The 27,370-nt window shown below is 35.5% G+C and overlaps 1 protein-coding gene across 1 annotated transcript in view; it reads right to left on the bottom strand.

Moving 5' to 3' along the window:
• Positions 1-26,469, bottom strand: part of LOC150098476 (uncharacterized) — a 44,309-nt gene extending 17,840 nt beyond the window's left edge. Inside the window, exons 1-2 of the mRNA XM_090405198.1 lie at positions 26,376-26,469; positions 10,771-10,832 (exon numbers count right to left, since the gene is read on the bottom strand). The gene's annotated coding sequence lies outside the window, so the exon portion shown is untranslated. The remainder of the gene's footprint in view (positions 1-10,770; positions 10,833-26,375) is intronic.
• Positions 26,470-27,370: the final 901 nt, after the last annotated feature.

The following is a 27,370-nucleotide window of genomic DNA, read 5'->3' as shown; positions in this document are numbered from 1 at the left end:
TCTCACACCAAATAGCCTCAAATGAGCTCCTTTCACTATCCTGTGATACAACTTCAATTCTCCTTGGCTGCAGTTCATCAGCTATCATCAATAATACCCCTCCCCCCATTTTATTCTCTCTGTCCCTCCTAAACACACTATAACCTACACATTCTATCCCACTAGCTATATCTTCTTCTGTCAGCCACGTTTCACTAATGCCAATAACCTGTGGCCAGGAAGAGCCAATCAAGGCCAAAAATTCTTCCTTCTTGTTCCTAATACTCCTGGCATTAGTATACATGAAATGCAGTGATCCCTTAATTCCACCCCTATATTGATACGTTATTCTAAATGACCCATTCCCATTTTTTGTCCTTAGTGCTGGCTCGGGTACATTATATACATTCTTACACTCATCTGTCTCACCGATGTCTGCATATCCATTTCCCCCCCCCCTCCTTGGTAGTTCTAGTTTCTCTGGTTTTGCACATCCATTTTCACTTTATTCAGCAACACTCTTTCCAGTCTCTGCACACCAAGTCCATTCAAATGCAGGCCATCCATCTTGTATAAGTCCTTTCTCCCTTCAAACTCATACCACACGTCCACGAATTCCACACCACACCGTCTGCATAACCTATGCATAATATCATTTGCAATTATGGCCCTCCTCCTAAACTCCTCTCTGTCAAACCGTGGCAACAGACTAACCATTCTAACTCTGTCACTCTTTTCTTTCACTACCTTTAACAATACTTTCAAGTCCTCTCTCATAAAAAATTTATCACCTTTCAATTAATTCGTACCTGCCTTATATCGAAACTGCATTGTATAAGTACTGTTTTATACGAGGGTTACCTGTATATTATAAAAATACTACCATTACTGATAAGCAGTAATATAGAGATTGACAAATTAAAGAAAAGACTTATGAATGAAGAAAAGAAAATGGAAACAGTCTACAAGGAACTGTGCTAAGTGTGTAACCAAGAGCCGTGGCCATACTCATTATTATTCAAAAACAAATGCAGGCAGTCACTGCAAAATTAAATTTCTGCATCTATGAGGGAATGTACATGTAACAAACAGCATATACTTGAGAAATAATATATAACATTTAGATTGGTATCTTATGATATATGTTTAAAATAAGTACACTTTATTAATGCCATGAGATAGACTCTGAATTGTTTTCCAGAAGTATGTTGTGATGTTATATGCTATTTCATTTTGTTGTAGATGCTAGGTACTAAGTACTCAAAATTTTGTTAAGCTTCAGAAATACAAAGAAATTTCTCATGTTATTCTTTCATATATATGTGAATACGCTACTTATATTTGGATATGCTAACCATTAGGTTAGCGTATCCGAATATAAGTGGTTAGCGTATCTGCTCTCCAGCCAAAAGGCTGTGGGCTCGAATCCCACCGTGGGCATGGATGTTTGCGATTGTCTTTGCAAATACTAGAAGTGGTGTCCGGCAGTAGATGGCATTGGTGTAGTTGTGGTCAGTTGGTGGATTGAGTGGTGGAGACAAAGTTGTAGAGCAGGTGCCATCTCTTGATGAGTCTTTGGACTCCCTGGAGGTGTCTATTAATAATAATAATATTATACCAGGAGTCGGCAACGCAACGACCACGAGCGTCATGGTGCCTGCAGTGAATTTTTCGTGTGCCCTCAGAGAAATTATTATAAACTGCTTTATTTGTGTCTTTTAAGACGAGAGACCACTAATCATAAGTAGTTTGAGTTGTTGACGTCATCTAGTTATCAATGCAAAATATAAAATACTTTGTTTGTACCGATATTTTTAACCCTTTATAATGGATAAACGTGAAAGGAAAAGAATGTACTATTTTAATGATGATTGGGAGGAAGAGTATTACTTTATCAATCTTAATGGCAAATGTATTTGTTTATTATGCAATAATAGTGTGGTTATTTCTAAAAACAAGTAATATAGAAAGACATTTCAAAACCATTCATGCCAATTTTAATTTTGACTATCCAGTGAAATCCAAACTAAGAAAAAAAAAATTATCTTTGAAATCATCCATTACTAAACAGCAAAGTTTTTTTCAGTAAATCGTTGCAACAGTTAAAAGCAGTTAGAAGATAGAAATGCTTTTCCTATTCTGAGAAAATGTTCACTAAAAATTTATTCATATTGTGCAACATGGATACTCGGCCCCCTCCAAGATTAAATCCTGAGTGCGCCACTGACAGGGACAACTCGTGGTAAAGGTGGAGTAAGATCTGATCACTATCCTTAGTATTTCCCATAATGTAAAACACAAGAAGTATGATGTTATACATTATGAGGGGGGGGGGGGGAATCTGCTAGTAATGTGTTTTACATTATGGGAAATACTAAGGATAGTGATCAGAGCTTATTCCACCTTTACTACGAGTTGCTCCTATCAACGGTGAGACAGTTTTCAAATATGGCATATTTAAAATCAAAATATTGATCTCAACTTACAGACTTACATTTGGATAATTCTTAGAGAGCAGGAACTTCAAACTATAAGCTTGATTATAAAATATTAGCAGATGATGTACAAGGCCAGGTTTCTCATTAAATCCTATTGAATTTATATTTTTTGTATTCATTTATTAATTTATTTTTATAGTATTTTATATTCATTTATATATGACAAAAATATGTTGTAAAAGCGAGTTAAATAATGTTAAAATTTGAAATATCATTTTTTCTTAAAAACAATGAGAGAAAAAATGACTGTGTCATGAGCCCTCTGTAATTTTCGAATTTTATATTGCATTTCTTCATATTAAAAAGGTTGCCAACCTCTGTATTATATAAATATAGAAACTATAAAAGTTTTGGCAGATCCAAGTGTAAGCAAACCTTTCATGACAGGGACCATTGGCACACCCACAGTCCCTGTCATGAAAGGTCAGGTTTCTTTTGGCTCCCCCAAAAGAAAAAGGATAACAAGACTAGAAAAATTTCCAAAAATCGTTTCCTAATTAAAATTATTATTATATTTTATTTATGTTGTGCTATGCCTTCTATTTCTATACTTATGAATTAGCGGTCATATAACGTGGGAATACCCTCTGGCTCTTGGGAATCACGGCCGTTGTGAACGCAAGGCGAATGAAGTAGTGCTAGGGCAATACTTTGTTTGCCCGAGCTGGGCCAGAGGTATCATGTATTGGCAATCACTGCAGATGCTCAGTCATAGGTCATATGCAATGCATAGTGTGTATTCTCAAATCATCTATTCAACTTCCCCCCCTCCCAAGATTAAATCATGGATACTCGGTCCCCTCCAAGATTAAATCCTGAGTGCACCACTGACAGGGTCAACCCATAGTAAAGGTGGAGTAAGCTCTGATCACTATCCTCAGTATTTCCCATAATGTAAAACACACGACATGTATGATGTTAACATTATGGGGGGGGGGAGTCTGCTAGTAGATGTGTTTTACATTATGGGAAATACTATGGACAGTGATCAGAGCTTACTCCACCTTTACTACGAGTTGCCCAATCAAGAAAGGTTTGCTTATGCTTGGATCCGCCGAAACTTTTATAGTTTTTATATTCGGCATGAAACTCTTGTAGTTTCTCTATTCAGCTTTGAAATAATGTTGGATTCAATATCCATTTAATTTGAATAATTTTGCATTGCCGAAGGCCTTTTGGCTCTTTTTCAGTAATTCTTGGTGCCTTTTGTGATGTGACACCCTTTTTTAGCAACTCGTATGGTAATGTATATAAGTTCTACATCACTTCAACCTCAGTATTTATTTACATTTGGGTCTGGCTCCCACTGATGAGCCCTCAACAAAGGTCGAAACCGGTTGGAAGCTTGGGTGATGAATGGCAATGCTGTAACCCATGAAGTTTTAACTGAGGTTCGGCTGTTGCTGTCACTCAGGTCCTGGGTGACAGCAACAGCCATTCATTACCCCCCACCCAAGACCTGGGTGACAGCCAGGTCTTAGGTGGGGGTAATGAATGGCAATGCTGTAGCCTGTGAAGTTAACTGAGGCATGGCTGTTCCTGTTTACCCTCGGATGAGATATGAGCGGCTCTGCTCGGTGGTGGGGTGAAACTGTCACGGTGCAGAGCCGATCGGTTCTGAGAGTTCTTCTCAGTGGCAGGGTGAGCCTGTTACTGTTACCCCTCAGATGAGATATGAGTGGCTCTGCTCTGTGGTCGAGTGAGCCTGCCACGGTGCAGAGCCAAGCGGTTCTGAGTTCTTCTCAGTGGCAGGGTGAGTCTGTTACTCCTATAATGAGATATGAGCTGCTCTGCTCAGTGGCGGAGTGAGCCTGCGACGGTGCAGAGCCAACTGGTTCTGAGAGTTCTACATTAGTTTTACATTATGGGAAACATTAAGGATAGTGATCAGAGTTTACTCCATCTTTACTACGAGTTGCCCCTGTCAAGAAAGGTTTGCTTATGCTTGGATCCGCTGAAACTTTTATAGTGTCTATATTCGGCTTTGAAATAATGTTGGATTCAATATCCACTTAACTAGAATAATTTTGCATTGCCGAAGTAAAGCCTTTTGGCTCTCTTTTTCTGTATTATATTATATAAATAGTTTCTACATCAAAATGTTAAGAAGCTGGCAGACAGGTCGCTAGCTGAATATGAAGAATCTAGTAATGGATGTAGCCCTGATTACTCCATTTGGTGTCAGAGGAAGAATATTTATGTAGTAATCTCCACCCAACAGTTCTACCATAATTAAGTAAAAACTATACAGCTGAATATTAACAGCATCTTAATGTATGATGTTAATTAAAAATATGTTGATAGAAATATTGGAAAACTTTGAAGAAATACGTTCATCATGCAGAAGTAATATCTAAGAAAAAAGTAGTTCTAAAATTACTACCTGGGGAGCTGTATGATGTACGGAATGTAGGTTTGGTAGTCCTCCCTTTATGTGGGTTAGCAATTCACATTTTATTATCTGCAGTCAACCCCAGTCGGAAGATATTAAATGGAAAATTCTGGAAATAAACAATTTATAATTACATGAGAAAAGTGGATCTTAGATTCAACACTATCTCAAAGCGGAATGTTTGTAGAAACTAAGAAAGTTTTGTAAGTTGACCTGAGGGCTTACGAGATACATTCATTGGCATCCCCGAGTTGCCTTAGCTACTTAAGTCAAGTAGGCAGTTCAACTCTGGGATGTCGATGATTGTATTCTCATAAGCTCTTAGTTCAACTTATGAAACTTTCATAGTTTCTAGAAACATTTCGGATTTGAAATCATGTTAGATCTAATATCCGCTTTGCCTATTTAATTTTATATCACTTAAATGAAGCCATATGGCTCTTTCTATTAGTAATAGGCAATTCTACTGATCCCAGAAGTAGTCCAAAATGAATTATTTATTCAGGGGAGGTGACTTATGTACTTCACCCTGTCTGTACAGCCAAAAACAGAATTACCAGTTAGTAAAATTGATTATTCATTTCCACAAGAACAGCTAAGTCATCATAGCCCTCTAGGAAGTCATGTTTATTTTGTCTGGTATTTCTAGTTATGGCATTTATCAACCTTCATCCTTTACTTTTTTCTTCTTTTGTATACTTTATTTTTTTCCTTTAAGCATTTACTGTGATTTTTATAGGCATTTTCAAAAACTAAATTACAGAGATTCTTACTGGGCTCATTTTATAAATTTACTTTTTAATTTCTGCTTACCTTGTAAACTAAACAAACACAAATGAAGGCAATGGCAAACCACTTTTGTATATATTTTGCCAAGAAAATCTTATGACCAGAGGTTTAAGTGACTATGATATAGTGCTGGAAGATGCAATGTCCAGGTCGGAAGGCATTGAAATGGGTACTGAGGAAGAGGAACTTCCAATGAAGTTAATAAGAATGATGAAGATGAATTAAAGCCTTCTGGAAGTTCAACTTCTGATATTGTTAATCTCAGAAGAAGATGCCTCTGCTGTACTGATTTACGTACAATAAGAACATGGAATGTAAGCAGTATGTATGAAGGAAAACTGACACTAGTGAAGAAAGAATTAAAAACTTGAATTAAGATGTCAGCAATCGGTGAACTGAGAAGGAGAGGAATGAGTCACTTTGATACCGATGATTTCATGATATATTAATCTGGACATGAAAATCCTTTGAAGATATGGAGTAGCATTCATAGTTAGAAGAAAATAGAAAATATACATTTTGGCTTACAACCCAGTTATGATAGGATAATTCTAATCAGACTAATGGCATATCCAGTGAATATTACACTCATACAGGTGAATGCATCTACTACAGACTGAAGTGAAGATGACGTAGAAGAATTTTACAGCAGTCTGCAACAAGTTCAATATAGTATTGATAAAACAGATTTTCTTTTGATATCAGGTGATTGGAATGCAAACCTGAATGAAAAGGAGAATAAGGCATCGTTGTAAATTTTGGTTTGGCATATCCAGTGAATATTACACTCATACAGGTGAATGCATCTACTACAGACTGAAGTGAAGATGACGTAGAAGAATTTTACAGCAGTCTGCAACAAGTTCAATATAGTATTGATAAAACAGATTTTCTTTTGATATCAGGTGATTGCAATGCAAACCTGAATGAAAAGGAGAACAAGGCATCGTTGTAAATTTTGGTTTGGACTGAGGAGTGAAGCAGGAGATTGGTTGAGAACAGTTTCTTTATTGCAAACACTTTGTTCAACAATATTAAAAGAAGTTTGGACACATGGATTTTATCTGGTGCCGACTGTGGGACAGATCATGAATTATTGATAGCTGATAAACTGAAATTAAGGGCCTAGAAGAAATAAAAGGACAAACAGAATCAAATCTGATAAGATTTGATTTAAATCCTATAAATGAAGCATTTAAAGTAAAATTCAGAAAAAATCAAAAAGTTTTGTGAAGAGGGCAAGAGAATTAGAACTATGAGGAGAAGCAAACTGTAAATTAATAGAAGGCAAAGGAGATTAAAAAAAAAAAGCAACAAGAAAAAAAAATTGTAAATGGTTGTCAGAAGAAGAGGAACGAAGAAAAATTAAACTTCAGAGAAACAAAGAAAATTAGGAAATTTGACAACTAAGTGCAGATTTCTAAAGACAGGCTAGGAAAGATAAGGAAAAACATCTAAACAAAAGATGCAAGGAAACTGAAGCTCCTGGAGCTGATAGTGTGCAGTGGAATTATTGAGAGCAGCTGGTGATGATGTAATGATTATATTGCCTGAAATTTGTCTACGTTTGGAAGAAAATATACTAGCCTAGAGATCGGAAAACATCAGTATTCACCCCAATTCCCAAAATATCAAATCCCAGAGATTGTGAGAATTATAGAATTATCGCTTTAATTTCACTTGCTAGTAAAGTTATGCTGTGAGTGATCCAACAAAAGTTGGAACCATATGTGAATAGAGAAATAACACAGGAACAGGAAGGATTTAGGACAGGCAGAGACCAAATCGAAAACATGAAGTGGATTATGAAAGAACAGGAGAATTTCAGAATGAACTATTCATCTGTTTTAATGATTATAAGAAACTTTTGATAGTGTGGATCACTCAACAGACTGTGGATTGTATTGAGATTAACAGGAATACTGGAACATCTAATTTTCTTGATAAGAGAGCTGCATGAACGAAGCCTTCGGTAAGAACAGTCTTTGGAGAAACATACAACATTTGAGTGGAAAAAAGGATGCTGCAGGGTTGTATACTGTCACCCTACCATTTTTAATATTTATAGTAAATATATTATGAGAATGGCTAATTTAGACAAAGATCCAGCTGAAATTAATATTGTAGCAGAAAAATAATTTAATATATGTAGATGATACAACCCCTCATAGCAAAAACTAAGGAAGATTTGGAGCAGTCGATTGTATTAAGATGAAATTTAACAAAACTGGGATTAATTTAAATATCAGCAAAACCAAAGTGATGGCTTCTGGCAATTCAAATGAATTTATAATAGGAGTTAAATAAAAATTGTCAAAAATTATGATTCACTGTGGATCAGAATCAGAAATGATGGTAATTGTGAAGATGAAATTAAGAGGATAGTCATCGGGAAAAAAAGCAAAGTTAAATCTGACAAAAATTATGAATGATAGAGGTGTGAGTAAGGCCACAAAAGTTAGAATTGTCAAAGCAATTGGAAAAGGCATATGACAAGGTGCCAAGAGAGAAGCTATTCAATACGCTGCAGTTATATGGTGTCAATGGGGCATTATATCAAGCAATACTTAGTCTTTATTTGAGTTGTGAGTCAGCAGTTAGAATTGAAGGAAGTACAGGAAGATGGTTTAATGTTAAATCTGGTGTGAGACAAGGATGTACATTATCCCCTCTGTTATTCATTATCTATATGGATCACATTATGAAGGAATGTGGTATTAAACCTGATATCAAAATTGGAGATGTTAATGTCAGCTCTTTGCTTTATGCGGATGATGTTATACTTCTAAATAAATCCGCTACAAGTCTGCAAGATTCTCTGACTAAATTGAATAGCTGTTGTAATAGATATGATATGAAGGTCAGCAATAAAAAGACAAAGACAATGAAAATAGGCAGAATCATTGAAAATGTCAACTGTGTTGTGAATGGAGAACCTGTGGAACAAGTAAAACATTTCAGCTACTTAGGCACAATTTTTACTGAAGATGGTAAACTAAATATAGAAATAGACAACAGAATAAGCAAAGCTGGTATCGTGGGAAGTCAATTGAATAAATTCATATGGAATAAGAAAGAAATTAGTCAGAACACTAAATTAGCTGTATACAAGACTGTGTTCAAACCAATTTTAACTTATGGATCTGAGAGCTGTGTCAGAAGTAAAACACTTGACCAAAGACTAGAGACCGCAGATATGAGAGTCCTGAGAAAGATTAGAGGCGTGAACAGATGGCATCAATGGCAATATCATATTAAAAATGAGGATATTAGGAAAGAACTTGACATTGTCAGCATCCAGGAATGCGTTAGCAAAGCTAATCTCAGATGGTATGGTCACTTAAATAGAATGGGAGAGGAAAGATTAGCAAAACAAGTGTTCTCTGCCAGGTTGGCAGGAAAACGACCCAGAGGAAGACCAAGATATAGGTGGATTGATACGGTACAAAGTGCCTTAGACGATAGAAATATAAGATCTGATAATGTTGGAGTCTTGACAAGTAACAGACTGATTTGGAGGAAAATTGTAGATAGGAAGTTAGTAATGATGTAATTTTTTCATGTAGTACTGTCATATCCTGTACACCCCTTGAGGGTACATGGCAGGAATTTGATGATGATGATGATGAAGCAATGGTATTTACAATAGTGATGTATAGATGTGAAAGCTGGATTATTAAGAAGAAAGACAGAAAGCAAATTGATTCAACTGATTTATGGGTGTGGAGAAGACTATTAAGAATTCCATAGACTGCAACAATCACTAATTAGAAGTTTTTAGAGAATATAAAGATGGTATGCTCCTTGGAGACGATGACCAGTAAACAGAAGTTGATGTACACTTGGGTCTCTTTTTATGCGGATTTGAAGTTATGCGGTATAGTACGCCCACAGATACGAGACCTTTCGACACTTCTGCGCATGTCAACAGAAGGAGAATGCATTCCGATAATAGGGTAATCCAGCGTTTCCAAAACTTATCCTACAGCAGAACACGTCACAAATCCTGAAATTTTCATAGAACACCTTGGTTATTTTGTAATATATTAAGTGTTAATTTAGCTGATATATTACTATTAATTAATAATTGATCATTAATAATTAATTAACCATAAACATCATTAAATTAATTTGTGCAGATTTTCATCGACATTCCATTCTTATCACCAAAAATTTATAATATTATTATAAGTATTTACAAGTGAATGCAGACATTTTCTCCTGTGTGCTGTAATAAATTTAGTTTAATCCTTTATCCAAATGTGAGCAAACAAAGTTTGCACCTGAAAGTATCTTCAGCACTGGGATAAGGTGGTGCAACACCAGGGCGACTCCTTACAAAGGTGGAGCAAGCTACTATCACTCCTATCTCAGTATCTCCCATAATGCAAAACACATCTCCTTGCAGATATGTCTAATATTATGCATTAAGGGAAGGGCCACTACCCAGACTAGTTTCGACCTTTATTGAGGTCTCTTCAGTGGGAGCCAGGCCCAAGTGGAGATACCAGCCAGAAGCATTAGCAAGGTCATCTCTACCTATAGGAGTTGCCAAATGGTGTGCCACCTTTTTAATAAATTACTCTGGATTTAGAGAAAGATGTTGAAAGTTTATTTTTCACTTGGTTAGAATATAATAAATTTAGTTTAATCCTTTATCCAAGTGTGAGCAAACAAAGTTTGCACCTGAAAGTATCTTCAGGACTGGGGTAAGGTGGTGCAACACCAGGGCGGCTCCTTGCAAAGGTGGAGCAAGCTATTATCACTTCTATCTCAGTATCTCCCATAATGCAAAACACATCTCCTTGTAGATATGTCTAATGTTATGCATTAAGGGAAGGGCCACTACCCAGACTAGTTTTGACCTTTATTGAGGTAGAATGGGAGTTCATGTCTTTCATCATCGGCCTTTGGAGTATAAAGATTGCTGAGGGTCAGCAGGTAGTAATAGGGGAAGTTAAAGAAAGGTAGAGTAGGATAGTAGGAGGTAAAAAGAGGCCTCAGTCAACCTGTTTAGCTGTATAACCTAGAGGTTGTGGCTAAAATGTTTGTAAAACATAATCTCCTTACACCTGTTCGAAAAAAAAACTTAAAATTTACACTTCACTTTACCTGAAAAAACATAACTTTCGATTACATTCATCCAGGTGTCTGGAGACGTCATCTAGTAACCCCTAAAAAAAAAAAGAAAAATGTTTGTTAAAATTTGGAACTTAGATTATTCTTAAACTATGCTTTACAACTGAAAAAAATAAAAAATAATAAAAAAACTGCGATAGCGGGATCCGTATTGAGGTGGACTTTATCAACCAGAGAACCGAGAGTTGTGGGAAGAGCCCGGCCCGAGTGATGCAGCCCACAAGGAGCTGCACCGCCTCGACGTAAGCCTTCCCAGCCTGGGTTCTCAGGTCTACCCCCACTCCAGGGGACTAATAATCATAAACCTGTTGGGGCAAGTGAAATTTTTTTTCCCCTTTTTTCTTTTTTTTACCCCCTCCTGCATGAACTAACTGAACTTTCCTAGCTGTTGTAACCCTTGGAAGTATTTACGTCCAAACTACTCAGGGTCTTCTTTGATCTCTGATTCTGTTCACTTTCTCAGTTTTGCAGAAGTACTTACTCTCGACCTCTGTCAGGCCAGATGACCCATTACCTGGCTGGGCACAGCCGTGGCTATGTCCTCGATATAGATATCCTTCCATTTCATACTTATAATTCCTTTCCAAAGGAGGAACGTTGGCCCATCTTCTCTGTACATTGTTAAGAATACACTGTCTGCAGATTCGATGGGTCCTCTCCATTTCTTTATTATTGCAATCCCATTGTTAAACATATTTTCACCCATAACTAGTTTGATTTCTTCTACAGAAAATTCTTCAGCCTCTTCCTGTATTGTTGTTTTGGTCTCCATTTCATCAGCTTTTGATTCTTCCGATGAGGTTGTGTTACCTGGTTTTGATTTTTTCACAAACACAAACATCACAAACACCTTCATCACAAACACCTTCAAATAAGAGATTTCTTAACACCAAAATTAAACAAAATCCCTTGTCTCTTATTCATATTAAAATTTAAATCTGTAGGCCTATTACTTTTAAAAAATTACGGTACTACGGTTTCGAAACAAGCACTTTCACCCTACAATACGAACTTGTGAAGAAAGTATTCAATATTACTAGATCTGAGAACCGGATACAGACTACCTTCATCTTCAATTTCAGTGGAAAAATTTTCTTTATACTTCCTTCCCGATTGGTCACTAGCATTTGCAACACAGATGTTATTTCATTCAGGTTTGAGAAAAGAGGATACAGCGCACATTGTTGTAATCGGCTTGCTGGCAATTTTTATGACTGGTCATAAACAGCGGTATTCCCATTCCTGAATGTTGAAAGGTTTCAATGTGAAAATTAACGATAATTCATAAATACTTCCACATTTAAAAATACATGGCTTGGTCACTAACATTTGCTAGACAGATGTCATTTAGAAGGGTCTGAGTCTTTTCGACATATTCATGAATGTTATTCTCCTCAGAATATTTCTGCTATAACGTATTTATTCATAAAAAATGCTTAGAAAACTAAAATGATAAATTCCAGGAGAACTGCTCGCAGAACACTTATTCATCTTCCACAGAACATAGTTCGGGAAACCCTGGGGTAATTAATCCATTTTGTGGGATCAGTTGTTTATTATTACATGGCGGAAAATTAACTTCTCTTTTTATGTTCTTTGTAGTTTGATTTATATCGTAGTTTTTAAAGTGGTAACTATTTTGCTTGTATAACAGTTGGAAAATTTTACCTATAAAGCAAGTGATTTTGCACGTTGTTGGCCAATTCGTTCATCGCCGTTGTACATAATGAACAGCGTGCTGCAGCACATTCTGGCGTAATGTAATAACGTGTAAGCAGTGAGTGTTCGTGAAGTTTAATTTTGCACGTAAGTGTTTGTCTTTTTATTATCGAAAGTCTAAATTTTGCTAATTGTTATTTATTTTAAAGATTTAATTTGGCCCAATGGAGAAAAAAAAGCACCAAAGAAAAGCAATTTCTTTGGAAATGAAAATTGCAATTTTAGATCGCTTAGCAAAAAGAGAGGGATCTACAGCGATTGGTAAACATTTTAATTTAGGCGAATATACTAAAAAAGCAATTAAAAAGAATGAAGTCACAATAAGAAAATCTGTCATCTGGCACAAAACAAAGTGACAAATTATCATCGTACTCAAGAGATGCTTTATTAGAAAACACAGAACAAGCGCTAGTAATTTGGATTGAAGAAGAATTTGGATTAACTCAAAGAAGAATTCCTATACGTGGTTATTTAATTAAACAAAAAGCTCTTCGGTTTTATGAACAGATGAAGCAATTGGAGCTGTCTAATTCCGCTTCCCAGGCTGATAAAGAATTTTCAGCTAGCAAAGGATGGCTGATTGGATTTTTAAAAAGGAATGCACTTCATAAGGTGAAGATTACAGGCAAGGCTGCTGCAGCAGCCAAACATTTTCAAGAGAAGTTAGCTAAAATTATTGAAGATGGTGGATATTGTCTTGATCAAGTGTTTAACTCTGACGAAACAGGATTGTTTTGGAAGAAAATGCCTAGTCGAACTTACATCGCAAAGTCTGAGTAAAAAGCAAGTGGGTTTAAAGCAAGCAAAGATCAAGTAACGTTGTTACTTTGTAGAAATGCATCAGGAGATCAAATGTTGAAACCCCTCCTAGTAAATCGATTTCTAAGACCACGTGCTCTAAAAGGCAAAGATCTAAAACAGCTGCCGGTACACTGGATGGCTAATACAAAGGCCTGGGTAACAACTGCTGTATTTACTGAATGGTTCAATAATTGCTTTGTACCAGAAATAGAAACATATGAAGCAAAAAGCTCTCAATTTTAAAGTTTTATTAATCTATGACAATGCCACAAGTCATCCACATTTAGAACATCCAAATGTGCAGGTAGTGTTTTTTCCACCAATTCAACAAGCATTATTCAGCCATTAGATCAAGGCATAATTGCTACTTTTAAAAAATATTATGTTAAGCACGCTTTTCAATTTATATTGGATAAACTAGAAAATGAATCATTAACAGTAACTGACGTTTGGAAAAAATGTTCTATTTTGGACTGCTTAAATCATGTTGCATCTGCTATCGCTGAAATAAGACCACAAACTTTACATGCCTGCTGGAAAGCAGCTTGGCCTGGATGTGATGCAAACATCTACATTATGAGCTGAAATCATTACTTTGGCACATGAAATTGGTGGGGAAGGTTTTGATACATTTAGCCAGAACGATGGAGACGAATTGCTTGTGAATAATGCCTTAAGTGATGATGATATTATTGGATATCGATTAACTTTAGATATCATCAAAGATCCAGAAAACGACAGTGAAGTGGAAGAAAAACATGTCCCCCTCACTGCAAATATAATTCGAGAAGGTCTTGAAGTGTGCAATAAATTAGAAAATCATTTTCTTGTTAATGACACAAATTCTGAAGGAGCCTTTAAATTCCAACATGAGCTGAAGAAATGTATGCCTGGTTATCACCAGCTGTATAAAAAAATTAGTGAAATGATCATCGCAAAGTTTAATCACTGATTACATTGTCAGAAGAAAAAAAATCAGCACAGAATGAGGGTGAAGCTAATTCTGTTTGTGAAGAACCATTGCCTTTACCATACAGATATGATGCACTGACTATCTCTTCTGGTGATGAAAGTGATTCTGCACCAGTTCGCAAACGTTGCCGAATATTGTCTAATAGCAATGATAATTCTGATGACAAAATGTAAAAAAAAAAAAAAAAAAAATTGTTACTTTTCAATAAAATTAAATGAATAAAGTTTTAAAACAAACTTAGGCATTTTTATTTTCCTGAATTTTCATAAACTTTTTAACGCGATTTTAGGTTTATTTTAATTTATTGCTTCAGTTTTAGAAAATTATGGAATGTATCCCTAATTTTTTAACGTGAGTTAGGCCCTTTTTTTGTGCAATTTTTTATATGCGGTTTTCTGTGGAATGTATCTACCGCATAAAAAGAGACCTGACTGTACTTTGGTCATATTATGTGAGCTGATGGATCATTGGAAAAGGCAATGATGTTGTGGAAGATTGAGGGAATGAGAAGAAGACCACAAAAGAGTTGGATTTACAACATAAAAGAACTTACCAAGATGAACTTATACTGGTATACTGCCGGGACTGTTATTATCCCAACGGTATTGAATGGTATCATAATTAACATGAGAATATCGACCTATTTCAGGCTATTCAATTCATATCTCACTACCAGTATATGTACATATCGTTCATTTTCTGAGAAGATAAACATAAAATTATTGAAATTTCTCCTTAATCATCTAATATTTGTATGGTATATAAGTTTACAAAGTATGGGTTTGAGCATTATATAAAAAAAGTGTTTATAGAGGTTACATTTTATAGTCTTTTTTACGGTTGACAGTCACACCTATATTCAAATGATTGAAGTGGTAGGTCATATACATTTGGAACAGCCCTGTTTCAGTTATGCCACAGAAGGGTAGCACTTAGTTTAAGGTTACTGGTTTATTTCGTTTTGTTTGTTGAAGTCGTCTGATGTTTTAAACAGTAACACATTTGTATGTCATCCTACCTCATGAACAATTTTCCATCGCTTAACATCTACATAACTGGATAAACTGGGGATTAGGCCATCAAGCACAGAACACAATATATAAAGGAGCTCTTACCAATGATATCATATATTGCACCCATTTAGAAAAATACACTGAAATCTAAGAAAATCCGAGAAAAGATCAAGTTCAACACCTTAGAGTAATGTGGATAATTAAAGGATAATATCATTCGAGTCAGCTTGTGCTATTGTTTGCCAAACACCAGTCTTCTTAAAAATGCAAAGATTCTCTCTTATATATGAGGTCACTTCAACAAGATACGATATAAAAGCCAGTATAAATCCAAGCCACTAAGAACTTCCACTTTGCTACGATATATGGCCTTGCCCAGCAAAAAACACATATTAATGAAGAAATCTCCGAAACCACATATACTATGACAGAAGGAAAATGTAAGGAAACAACAGTTGTCCTTTCATAGTATGAGGGGCGGTTATGAAAAATTCTGATAAACACCTACAACAAAACAATATTAAAGCAACTGATATAACTACAAGAAAGAACATTGTTGTAGTCATATCTTAAATCTCATTAACTCAAACATGTTCCATCAGATTGTAATAATTTTAAGTCTTCATTTTAAGAAGACATGTCAGAGCTTGTGACGAAATTCTAAGACAGAGGTGAGGGCTGTCATCAAATTTCTCATGCTGCAAGGAAAGTGAGATTCACTAAATTTTACGTGACAATTTAGCAGACTGCGGCCCAGCACTTCCAATAGTTTCCAGATGGATGGACAAGTTTAAACTTCAGCATCCTGAGACAGGAAAAACCTCCACCGATCACACATGAGAACATTGATGCAGTGCATGCCATGATCACTGATGATAGACAAATACCAGCCAAAAACATTGCAGAGACTGTGGGGATATCCAGAGAATGAGTTGGGAACATTATCCACATCTGGACACTGAAAGCTTATAGCCAAGTGGGTTCCAATTCTGAAAAAGCAGGTGCACATTTTTTGGCTCTTATTGTGATGGTTGATGAAACAGTCACAATACAAGCTGGTATTCGTCTGTCATCAAGGATCATGGCTATGACCCAGAAACAAAAAAACAGCCATTGGAATAGAGAAACACATGTTCTCCATGTACAAAGAAGTTTCGAACCAAAATTTGAAGCAGGTAAGTTTCTTGCCATTGTCTTTTGGGATATGGAAGGTGTAATCCTTATCCAAGTAAGTACCTAAATAAAAGGTGAAATTGTTACAATAGCAGTTTATTCAACAACTCTGAAGAAACTGAAGGAGGTACCAAAGGAAAAACACAGCAGAAAACCGATCAGGGGCATATCATTTTAAAGGACAAGGCATCTGCTCACACTGCTCAAGAAACCCAACAGACAATACACAACTTTTGGTTTCAATGTCTGCCTCACCTGCCCTATTTGCCAGACCTCTCCCCATTGAGGATGGGTTTGTACAACAAGGTAAAGACTTTTTTTTCTGAGGATTGCAAATGATGAAGGAGTGTAATAACAAGTATATGGCACTTAGTGGGGAATATGTAGAATAATGTGTAAGTTAGTGTGTTGAGGCTTAAGTGCTGTGAAGAATTCATGTTGGAGGTTTAATGGAATATTAAGAGCACTGAGAAAGGATTAAAACTAACTTTAATGCTTCCAATATTTCATCTCCGTCACGGAGACATCTTCAAGGATTACAAAAACTTTTTGTAACAACACACACATACACAAATACAATACACTAGTGAGCGAAACTAAAGTCCTATCTAGGTGGTGCGCCCTCTATGGGCATTTGCAGGAGGCCTAGGATGTAAAGAGGTATCTCTGATAATTAATGTTTCCCAAATTTTAGGAAGTTTAATGCAACCATATTTGTTTAAATTAAGTTGATTCCTGAGTGCAGAAGCAGATTCAACAAACAGTCTTTCTTTTTTGAATTTACTATGTTGGAGCATAGTGGTTTTTTTCCAGGAGACCCTGTGAGTTGTATCCAAAACATGGTCTGCAAGACCAGATTGACCATAATAGTGATTATAGATGTATGACTTGTGTTCTTCTAACTGGATGGATGCTGATCTACCTTTCTGTCCAAAGTAAGCCAGTTTACAGGAACAAGGAACTCTATATACTCCAGGCACCGAAAGAGGAGGGAGCTGGTCTTTGGTGAAATGAATAAGGGTAGCAAGTTTACAGTAGGGCTCAAAAGCTGTATGGAGGTTGTACTTTTTTAATGATCTGGCTATTTTTTCTGATGTACCACAGATGTAAGGTATGGTGATGGCATTTCTGAAGTCCTTCTGAAGAGATGATTGAGGAATGGGAAAGGACTTGATTGCTTTTTTAATTCTGTAGTCACTGTAGCCATTGGAAAGGAAAGTGTTGTGTATGTGTTCTAAAATTTGGGAAACATTAATTATCAGAGATCCCTCTTTACATCCTAGGCCACCTGCAAATGCCCATAGAGGGCACACCACCTAGATAGGACTTTAGTTTCACTCACTAGTGCATTGTATTTGTGTGTGTGTGTGTGTATTGTTACAAAAAGTTTTTGTAATCCCTGAAGATATATCCGTGATGGAGACGAAATATTGGAAGCATTAAAATTAGTTTTAATCCTTTCTCAGTGCTGTTATTCCATTAAACCTCCAACATGAATGTGTAAGTTACATGTTTCTACCTCAATTTCTTCATGGCGATTACCACAACTTTTCAGCAGACCCTTGTATATGATAGACAGTGCATTATACAAAAACACAGTTTCAGACAGTATCTGAACAGACAGCGTGTTCAAACAAACAAGCATATTAACTCGATATAGTTTATTCACTTAGATTTTTATGATCCAGAAATGTTGTTTGTCAATCACTTATTAAACTTTTAGGAATCAGTTTAGTTGAGATTATTTTGAAAGATTGTGTTACACTGATGTGGAGACAAATTGGAAATATTCTATTACTTTCGTGATAGTTCTAATTAATGATATTAATATGGTTGTTGTCTGTCCAGTTGTTTATTTAAAAATACAGAATGATATGCTTGCCTGCAAATCACATATTTCATGCAAGAACGTTTTACACGACTTTTTTTTCACACTGCTCCCTTCAATGCTCTTCAGTGAACTGAAAGCTAATGTTAATGATGACAGCAATGCAAATTCCTGTAATTTTATCGTGACACTAGTTGTTATTACATATCACGTTAAATGAATTTCTTCCCACATCTTGCATCAAGTGTGTAATAATATAATTTTAAACATCAGTGAAATCACTTAAATTCAGAATTGCATGTTCTTAACTTGAAGAAATATCTATCAAGTTATGTGCACTTCAAAAATAAATACTCTATAATTAATATCCAAACTAATCATGTCTTAGATTCCACTGTAATTCATAACACCAATGCAAGGTGCTGAAACCCAAAATAAATCTTTAAGACAATCTTTTCGACGTCTTATTCCTTGCTTCACTTGAAACAACACACCACCATTACCATATAACATGTTGCACTGCACCACCTGCTGAGGTAAAATTTAAGAATATATTCATCAAAAAAAAAAAAAAAAAAAAAAAAAAAAAAAAAAAAAAAAATGAGAAAGGACAAAATTCAATAGATATATATTATATATAACCTAATGAAATTATAAAATGACCGTACAGTATTTACTTTTCTTACATTCACTACAATATTTTTTTATATTCAAATATAGCAGTATTATAGTATATAATTATTAGAAAGGAATTATTGATTAGTGCAGTCTGTGTGGTTGGTGGGATAGTGTTAAACCTTGATAAGTTTAGAATACTAAGATTCCACTTATCATCATTTAACAAGGCAATGACCCTATAAGAAATTGAAATATATGCTTCTTTTTAGGTATGTGTTGTGTACTTCATATAACATTGAATACGTTAGTTTAAAAAAAAAAAAAAAGCATTGTGAAATAACTCAGGGAGACATTGCTTACTTGATAAAAGAAAAGAATATATATAAGGAAAATATGCCAATGATAAGTGTATGTTAATAATATTGGTTTAGAGTTGTATTACCTTTGATGTAAAATAATTTGCAAGAGAAACAACAAAGATAACCTGTGTGAACAAAAGCTCAAAGTTCGGAGGCAAGCAGACGGATGCCTCCGGCAGTCGCGTGCTCACGGCATGTGAAGAAAACTAGCGGAGAGAGAACAGATGTTGTGAGGTCAGACCCATGTGATGAAAAATTATGTCCTGGGTGAATGACCTAAGTTACAGTGATGGCCGGTAGGGAGGAGATATAAAAGGGTTAGGGCCCCCCCCACAGCTATCTTCTCTTTTCGTTTCCCCTCGTGGTTGATCAGATCTCTTGGTGCTGGGTCTTCGTTGGCTGGATGGTTGCGGGTGCAACTCCATTCCTGAGCACTCGGATGATGTTTCTGCGGGTAACCTAGTCACGGACTCCCAGGAGGCAGCAGCAGGCCATGCCGCTCAGAGTTGGAAGAAATACACGTCCCGAAGGCTGAGACCGAGAGGTCATGAAAAGATCACTTGAGCATATCGATGATCGGAAAATTCTAAGCCCTGAAACTGAAGGAAAGTCCAATTGAACAAAAGACAAACTGATGATGATGATGATGATGCAGCAAGAGTGAGGAACTATTGTGTGTGGATAAGTAGAAAATTTGTTCTTTGTTTGTATATAACCTGAACACTTAATGTTATGTGAAGTGAAACTTTGATAGTGAAGGACTAGTATAGAATATTTAAGACAGGATTATAGCATAATTTTGGTTATATAGGAGCTCATGAAAGGATACTCATTTAACGAAATTGAATTGTTGTATATGTTAAGGAGGTTCAGCCTAAGGAATAACATTAGTATGGATTGTTAGTATTAGGATTGTAATGTGGAATTTATAAGTTGTGTGATTTGCATAGGGTAAATTGTGTCTTGATAATCATATCTATCGAGAGTGTTTATGTTGATTGATTTGATTTTAAACTTACTTTGAATGGAAACTTTTCTTGTATTGCTAGCTGCATATTTAATGTTTAATAAACCTTGCTATCCTTTAACCAAGATTGTCTGTGTATGGAATCTGATGCACCACTTGTAAAATTGCTACGAATCTGAGCGGGAAATTTCTAGAATATGATTAAGGTCATGATTGCAAATCTAGTGTTATTTCAGTACATCTTCTTACTCACTTCTTGATTAACATGATTTATTTTAATTTAAGAGATCTAAGTGGCACAGCATAAAAATATAAATTTCTTAGAACTTTAAGAGAGGTAGATTATGAAGGCTCTGCCACATTGGTTTCGGCTCGACCATGGGGCTATCACGTGACACACAGAGGAAAGACTTTACATGTAACATTGAGAAACTAAGTAATTTAAAGAAATATAACAACAATAGCAATATGCGACTCTACTAGTGAGATGTTTAGGGTAGGTGTGAAGGGTAGATCATGCCTCAGTAACTTGCTGAACTGGATAAGGGTAATATGGGTTTACAGTGATACTGCTGGACCTGGCTAAGGCATTTGACAGGATACCACATGGAATTCTAATCCATAAACTACAACATATGGGAATGGATATAGTGTTGGTGAGATGGATAGGTGGGTAGTTTCCTGAATAAACTACAGAGAGTAGTTTATTCAGGATTAGAGTCCAAAAGACAGCCTGTGACTAGTGGTGTGCCAGAGGGTTCTGTTCTTGGACCACTGGTTTTTAATTTGTTCATTAACGATATAAGGAAGTATCTAAGAGGAATAGTTCATTTGTTCGCTGATTATGCAAAGTTGGGTAGGGCAATAGTGAATGCAGAAGATGTCAAAATCTTGCAGGATGATTCGGATAGATTGGAGGTCTGGGTTAAGGAGAATGGATGTCAATTTAATGTGACAAAATGTAAGGTTATGCATTTTGGGGTGAAAAGATTAGCAGCAGTATACCACACTGGTGGAACTGTACTCCAGGAAATTGATGAGGCCAGGGACTTGGGAGTGTTGGTAAATAGGGAGATGAAGTTTAGGGGGCACATCACAAAAGTGGCTAAATCAACTCATCAAATCACTTGGTTGCTAAAGAATACTTTGACGAGCAGAGATAAGCAAGTTATTTTCCTCTGTACCGAGCCTTAATAAGACCTCATATTGACAACTGTGCCCAGATTTGGTCACCTAGGTTTTTTCTTGATGGGGAGGAGGTTGAGAGTTTCCAGAGGCGAGTGACCAAGATGATAACAGGTCTATGGAATGAACCTTATGAGAACAGGTTGAAGATCTGTGGGTTGTAGAAATTGGTTGATAGGTGGAAAAGAGGAGATATGATTGAGACATTCAAATTGCTAAAAGGTTTGTATAGGATTAAGTCAGTGGATATTTTTGGGATCAGGACTGGTGGTGGGAGGACTAGGGGCCATCTATGGATAGCAAGGGTGTTAGAGCTAGGTTTTTTACTTGGAGAGTGGTAAATGAGTCATAAATATTTCTATACAGTTTTTCTCAAGTATGCAGATACGTGCTAAATGTCACAAATGAAGGCTGATGAATATATACAGGTAGTTCATGACTTTACGAGTTAATACTCTCCTATCTAATGCTTATGAAGAGAAGACTCAGAATGTGGGAAGTTATTTCCTATTGAAGTCGTGTGAAAAATGGAATTTGATCATAGTAATGTCTTAGGTGGTTGGTCAGTGAATTCTTCTGGCAGTGTGGGACCATCGTGCTGTTTATTGCAGGTTCTAAGTGCCTTGAAAAAGTAAAATGTTTAGTTTCTAGAACAGCAGTTCCGGTCTATGTAAAAATAAAAGTAAATTTAATCAAGAATAGAAAATAAAAAATTCTTACTTCTCATACAGGCTGAGGATTGCACTATAGGTTTCTCATACCCATGCATTCAATGTACTATAGGTTTACATAAACCTTTCATGGCATAAATATATGCCAACGAAACGAAAAAATAAAGGTTAACGATACATCTGTTACAGAATCTGTAAAATGGTCAGTCACCCTTTTTTTTTTCTTCTCTTCTAGCTCCCCCCCACCCAATGCTATCAGAGTATTCGAGGACTAGAGGTTGAATCTTTCCCATTTTGCTATTTCGTTTCATTTTCTGTGGAAAGGGCCTCTTCAACTCTACTACTTTCTTCTTGCAGTGACTTCACTCCAAAATACTAATATGGTTGTGCCTTGTAATACATCTCATGCTACATCAGTTGTCACAGAGAATAATCAGAAGCATGTTCAGGGCTTGGGCAGAGGGTTCTGTTTGAGAAGTATATTAAAGTCTTGAACAGAAGTCAGTGATATTGTGAATGAGCAACATAGAATGTACAGGATTAATCTTAGCAGGAAATTTTACACATGCAGATGAAATGTTAAGTTTCTTCAGATGGGTACTCTTGAGATTGTCTGTAAAGAGATGGATAAATATAAAATTGACATTTGAGAATTACAGAGACCAGATGAAAAGAATGTCACTTCAAAAGACAGAATAGTAAACTAATTGTTTACTGAGGTGGTAACTTAAAGCATCATGGGGTAGCTGTGATACTGAAGACAGCTCTTGATTATAACCCTGTTAATGATAGGATACCTTCTATTAGACTTAAGACTACATAAGAAGGGAGATATGACAGCATGCAAGAACTAGGGAACTATCAGTTTAATATATCATGCAAGCAAAATTTTATTGAAGATCATGCAAAATAGGATTAAAGCAGAGATGCTTGAAGAACAAGCAGGATTCAGGAAAGATCCTTTTCCGTAGACAGATCATAGAAAAGTATAAAGAATTCAGACTCCCTCTGGTAAAATGTTTCTTAGACTACTTTACAGCTTTTGACTGTGTTCAGCATGTGAAACTGTGGGAGTAACGAAAAGAAAGGGTTTTCTTCAATACACTATCAGGTTGACAGCCAACTTGTACAGGGAGCAAGCAAGTAAAAAAACAGGTGTGTTGGATTGACTGATTGGCTTCAGGTGGGTAAAGGAGTTAGGCAAGGATGTGTAGTTTCAACTCACATGTTTAGTATTTATGCTGAGGACATCATGCATGAAGCATCAGGTAAGACAGGAATTAGAATGGGAGGAAGGCATCTGAGATATACTGCTGGTATAGTACTCCTCTGTAATGACAAGGAAGAACTAGGACAAATTCTTGACAATGCTAACAAGATCAGTAATAACAGAAGACTTCAACTCAATCTTAGCAAAACAAATATTATGGTTCTCAAAGGAAATACAGAGAGGGTAGCTCCTGAGAAACAAGTGTATGCTAATGGAGAAAGAATTGAAGAAGTCATCCTGTTTGAGTATTTGGATCCAGTATTAATGTGAAGAATTGTTGTTCAAAAGGTATCGGAAGAAGATTAGGAATGGCTAAGACAACAGTCAGAGACTTGCTAAAATGTGGATGGATCTATCTCCATGGGAACAAAGTTGAGGATTTTAGATGCAGTTGTTTATCAAGAACTGTAGTCACCTTATTATTGTAAATTTGTAAAACAAACCACTCTAAAAAATGCATGTTGACCTCTATACAGAATCCTTTCCTTTCCAGCTGAATCCTGTATTCTATTATACCTCCCTAGATGAACATAAACTAATATTAGCAGTACTTTTAGATATATACAAAGCTTTTGACACTGTTCACATGAAATGTTAATAAAAAAATTAGAAGTCATAGGAATACGAGGTACTGCCCTCAACTGGTTCAAAAACTACTTAAATGCTAGATCACAAATTGTAAAAATAAACAACAGCTATAGCAGCTCCAAAACAGTAGACTGGGGTGTAACACAAGGATCTGTCTTAGGACCAATTTGTTTTAATATTTATAACAATGACTTCTACAATCTTACACTAAACAGTAAAATAAATACTTTTGCAGATGATACAGTGCTAATTTTCTCTATGGACACAGCCGAACAAATACAAACCACAGTGAATGCTGATATTTTAAAAGTAACAAATTGGTTCCAGTCAAATAAACTCAGTCTGAATGTCTCAAAAACTAAATATGTAAATTTTAATTTGTGAAATACAAATAGATAAAATGAACTTCACTGTATAATTAATCTTGCATGATTGGAATCGGAAGACAAATTCAAATTGCAACTGTGAGGAAACAAAAAAGGCAATGTAATAACTTACTTGGGATTAGAAATTGATAGTAATTTAAGCTGGAAACCGCATATTATTGATGTCATAAATAAAGTAAGGATTATGCTAAACAGACCTAAATAGATTATTAAATTTAAATATGTTAAAAATATTACATTCTGTCTGAATTCAAAGCACATTACAATATGATATTTTAAGTTGTGGAGGAATCTATTGCACTAAGCTGAAACCTCTAGTTTTGACTCAGAATAAAGTAATTCAAATCTTAACTAGAAACAAATACAAGGATACTGCAATGTGTAATAAACACACCATACTATCCCTTAGATATTTATAAGCATGTACGATCCTGCTATTCATAAAAAAACGATAACGAATACGTAAAAGTCACACAAGATGCTTTCCTTAGTAGACATAAGTGCCTAAAATATACAGTTCCTAAAGCAAATAAAGAAGCAATGCACAAACATTTTACTTATTTAGGCGAAAATATTCAAAACACTACCTTTAACAATAAGAAATGAAAATAACCCAAATAAATACAAAACTCTTATGAAAGAATATTTATTTTCATTCAGAAATGAGGAAGCTCTGTTCAAAATAATATAAATTATTGATTTTTGCATATTGGTATTAAAAAGATCCAGTTTCAGGAGTAAAATGTAAACAAAAATTAAAATGTTATTTAACTACTTTGTTTTATAGGTATTATTTCTGGAAATTCCAGTGTTACTCCTCTTAAAACTATTATTTTTATGGCTATTTTGCCTGATTTCGTTTAGGAGTGACCCCTTTTTTTGGCTTCCTACTCAAAAATTCTTAGAGCATTACTGATGTATTATAGAGACAAATATATGCAGAATACTAGAGGAAGAAATTTCAGAAATACCTTGCTTGGATGTCTTCTTTCCGTAATGTGTTAGGAAGACGGCCAACAACATCTGAGCAACGTGTGTTCGAAATTTCTTCGTCTATTATTCTGCATATATTTGTCTCTATAATACATCAGTAATGCTCTAAGAATTTTTGAGTAGGAAGCCAATGACACACACACACACACACAAAAAGGGGGCACTCCTAAACGAAAGCAGGCGAAATAGTCATAAAAACAATACTTTGTTTTAATTGCTCCTAATTAATGTTATGCAACTTTCTCTGTACATATTAGCATGTTCATGTGATTTTATTATGTTATTATATTATAATAATATATACTATGTATATTATATGAATCCATCCCTCGCATATGGATCAGAAACATGGAACACGACAAAAAGAGAATCTCAGAATAACTCAGCCTCAATAGAACGCAGGATTTGTAACATCAGCAAAATGGAATATGTTAGAAACACGGAAATAAGAAAAAGATGAGGCATAAAAGATGTGGTAACTGCAGTCTATCAAAGCAAGATGGACATATAGAATACTCAACTGGCAACCAAGAATAAACAGAAAACCAGGAAGACCACCTACAAGATAGGAAGATTCACTAGTGAAATCTATGCGTATAAAATGGAAGAGATGTTCAAGATCGAGATCGTTGGAGGCATCTTTTTGACCTGCACCCATGGAGAAATCCCGAGGGAAACACAGGTCCATCAAGATAATATTATATGAATGTAGATATGTGTATAATGATAATGCATTACATAACTTTCTGAAACTTTATGCATATCCTAACCTGGACGAGCTGTTACACACGAATGTCAAAAATTTGCACTAGAATGAAACTTACAATAAAAAATATTTATCTATAATAAAGATTTTATTTAGCATTAACAATCGTTCTTATAAATTCTTGAAACTATACACTTAAAAGTGTTATATCGGCATCTTGCATAAAGTGTTTAGGAATATAATAGTAATAACATGCAGTTAGAATGGCATTGCAAAGACTTAACTAGAGGAAGCTCCATCGAGTTATGAGCACTCTAAAAATACATACATTCTGTAATTAATATCCAAACTATTTACATCTTCGACTCCTCCGTAATTCCGATCATCAATACAAATTGCACACACACAAATTACACCTTTAAGACAAACTCTTCAACACTTTGCAAAATCGCTATACTTGAAACAAACATAACATCCTCATCAAGTATACCGACATTGTATTATTTTAAAACTGCAAGTTGCACAGCGCCATCTGCTAAGGTAAATTTTAAGAATGCATTTATTAAAAATAACTAAACAAGAAAGGGTAAAGACTGGTAGACATATACTGTACTGTACTGCATTATGAGACTGTAATTACAAAATGACTGTGCAGTATTGACATGGTTAAATTCAATACAATAGTATTATTTCTTTATTAAACTATAGTAGTATTGTAGTATATATTTGGTAGTGTTTTCAGAGAGCTCCCTAAAGCTAAGTATAATTTTGAGCGAAAATTGGAATATTGGTTTAAATCTTGAAGTAGTATTGTTTATTTTTGATAGCTTTTTGTATCTGTGTGATTTTGGTGTGAATTCCGTTTTATTTAACTTAGTAATTGAATGATACGGTTCATAGAATAGCACATGGCGCCAATAAGACGTAAGATAATGGCGTCAAAAATAACGACGCCTTTGTTCAAAAACTGTAATGTGAGGGAGTTTGTCCAGTGTGATGTGTGTGGGATGTATGCATTCCCGAAGGAGGCTGGAGTTTGGATGGAAAGTGATAGTGGTGGGAGAATGTGCAGAAAGTGTAAGCAAAGTGAGAAATAGAAGTATCTGTCAGGTCGTGAGATATGGTTGAAGAAAGCCAGAATGTGAGTGAAAATAGTAGCTTGATATGGAATTGCGATGTTGCACAAGATGGCAATGAGAGCGGTGATCAAAGAGAGAGTAAAAGCAACTATACAGAGAGAGAAAATGGTCTAAATGATGAAAAAAAATGATGATTTATTTGTAGGGAGTTAGATCGCTAGGTTGCGTGCAGTGATACACAGTG

Source organism: Typopeltis vanoorti, chromosome 15 (genome assembly GCF_054136105.1).
Source record: "Typopeltis vanoorti isolate ZY-2024b chromosome 15, IOZ_Tvanoo_1.0, whole genome shotgun sequence".
Lineage (NCBI taxonomy): Eukaryota > Metazoa > Arthropoda > Arachnida > Uropygi > Thelyphonidae > Typopeltis > Typopeltis vanoorti.
Note: the sequence above shows the minus strand (reverse complement) of the source record. Positions and strands in the feature narration are given on the sequence as shown.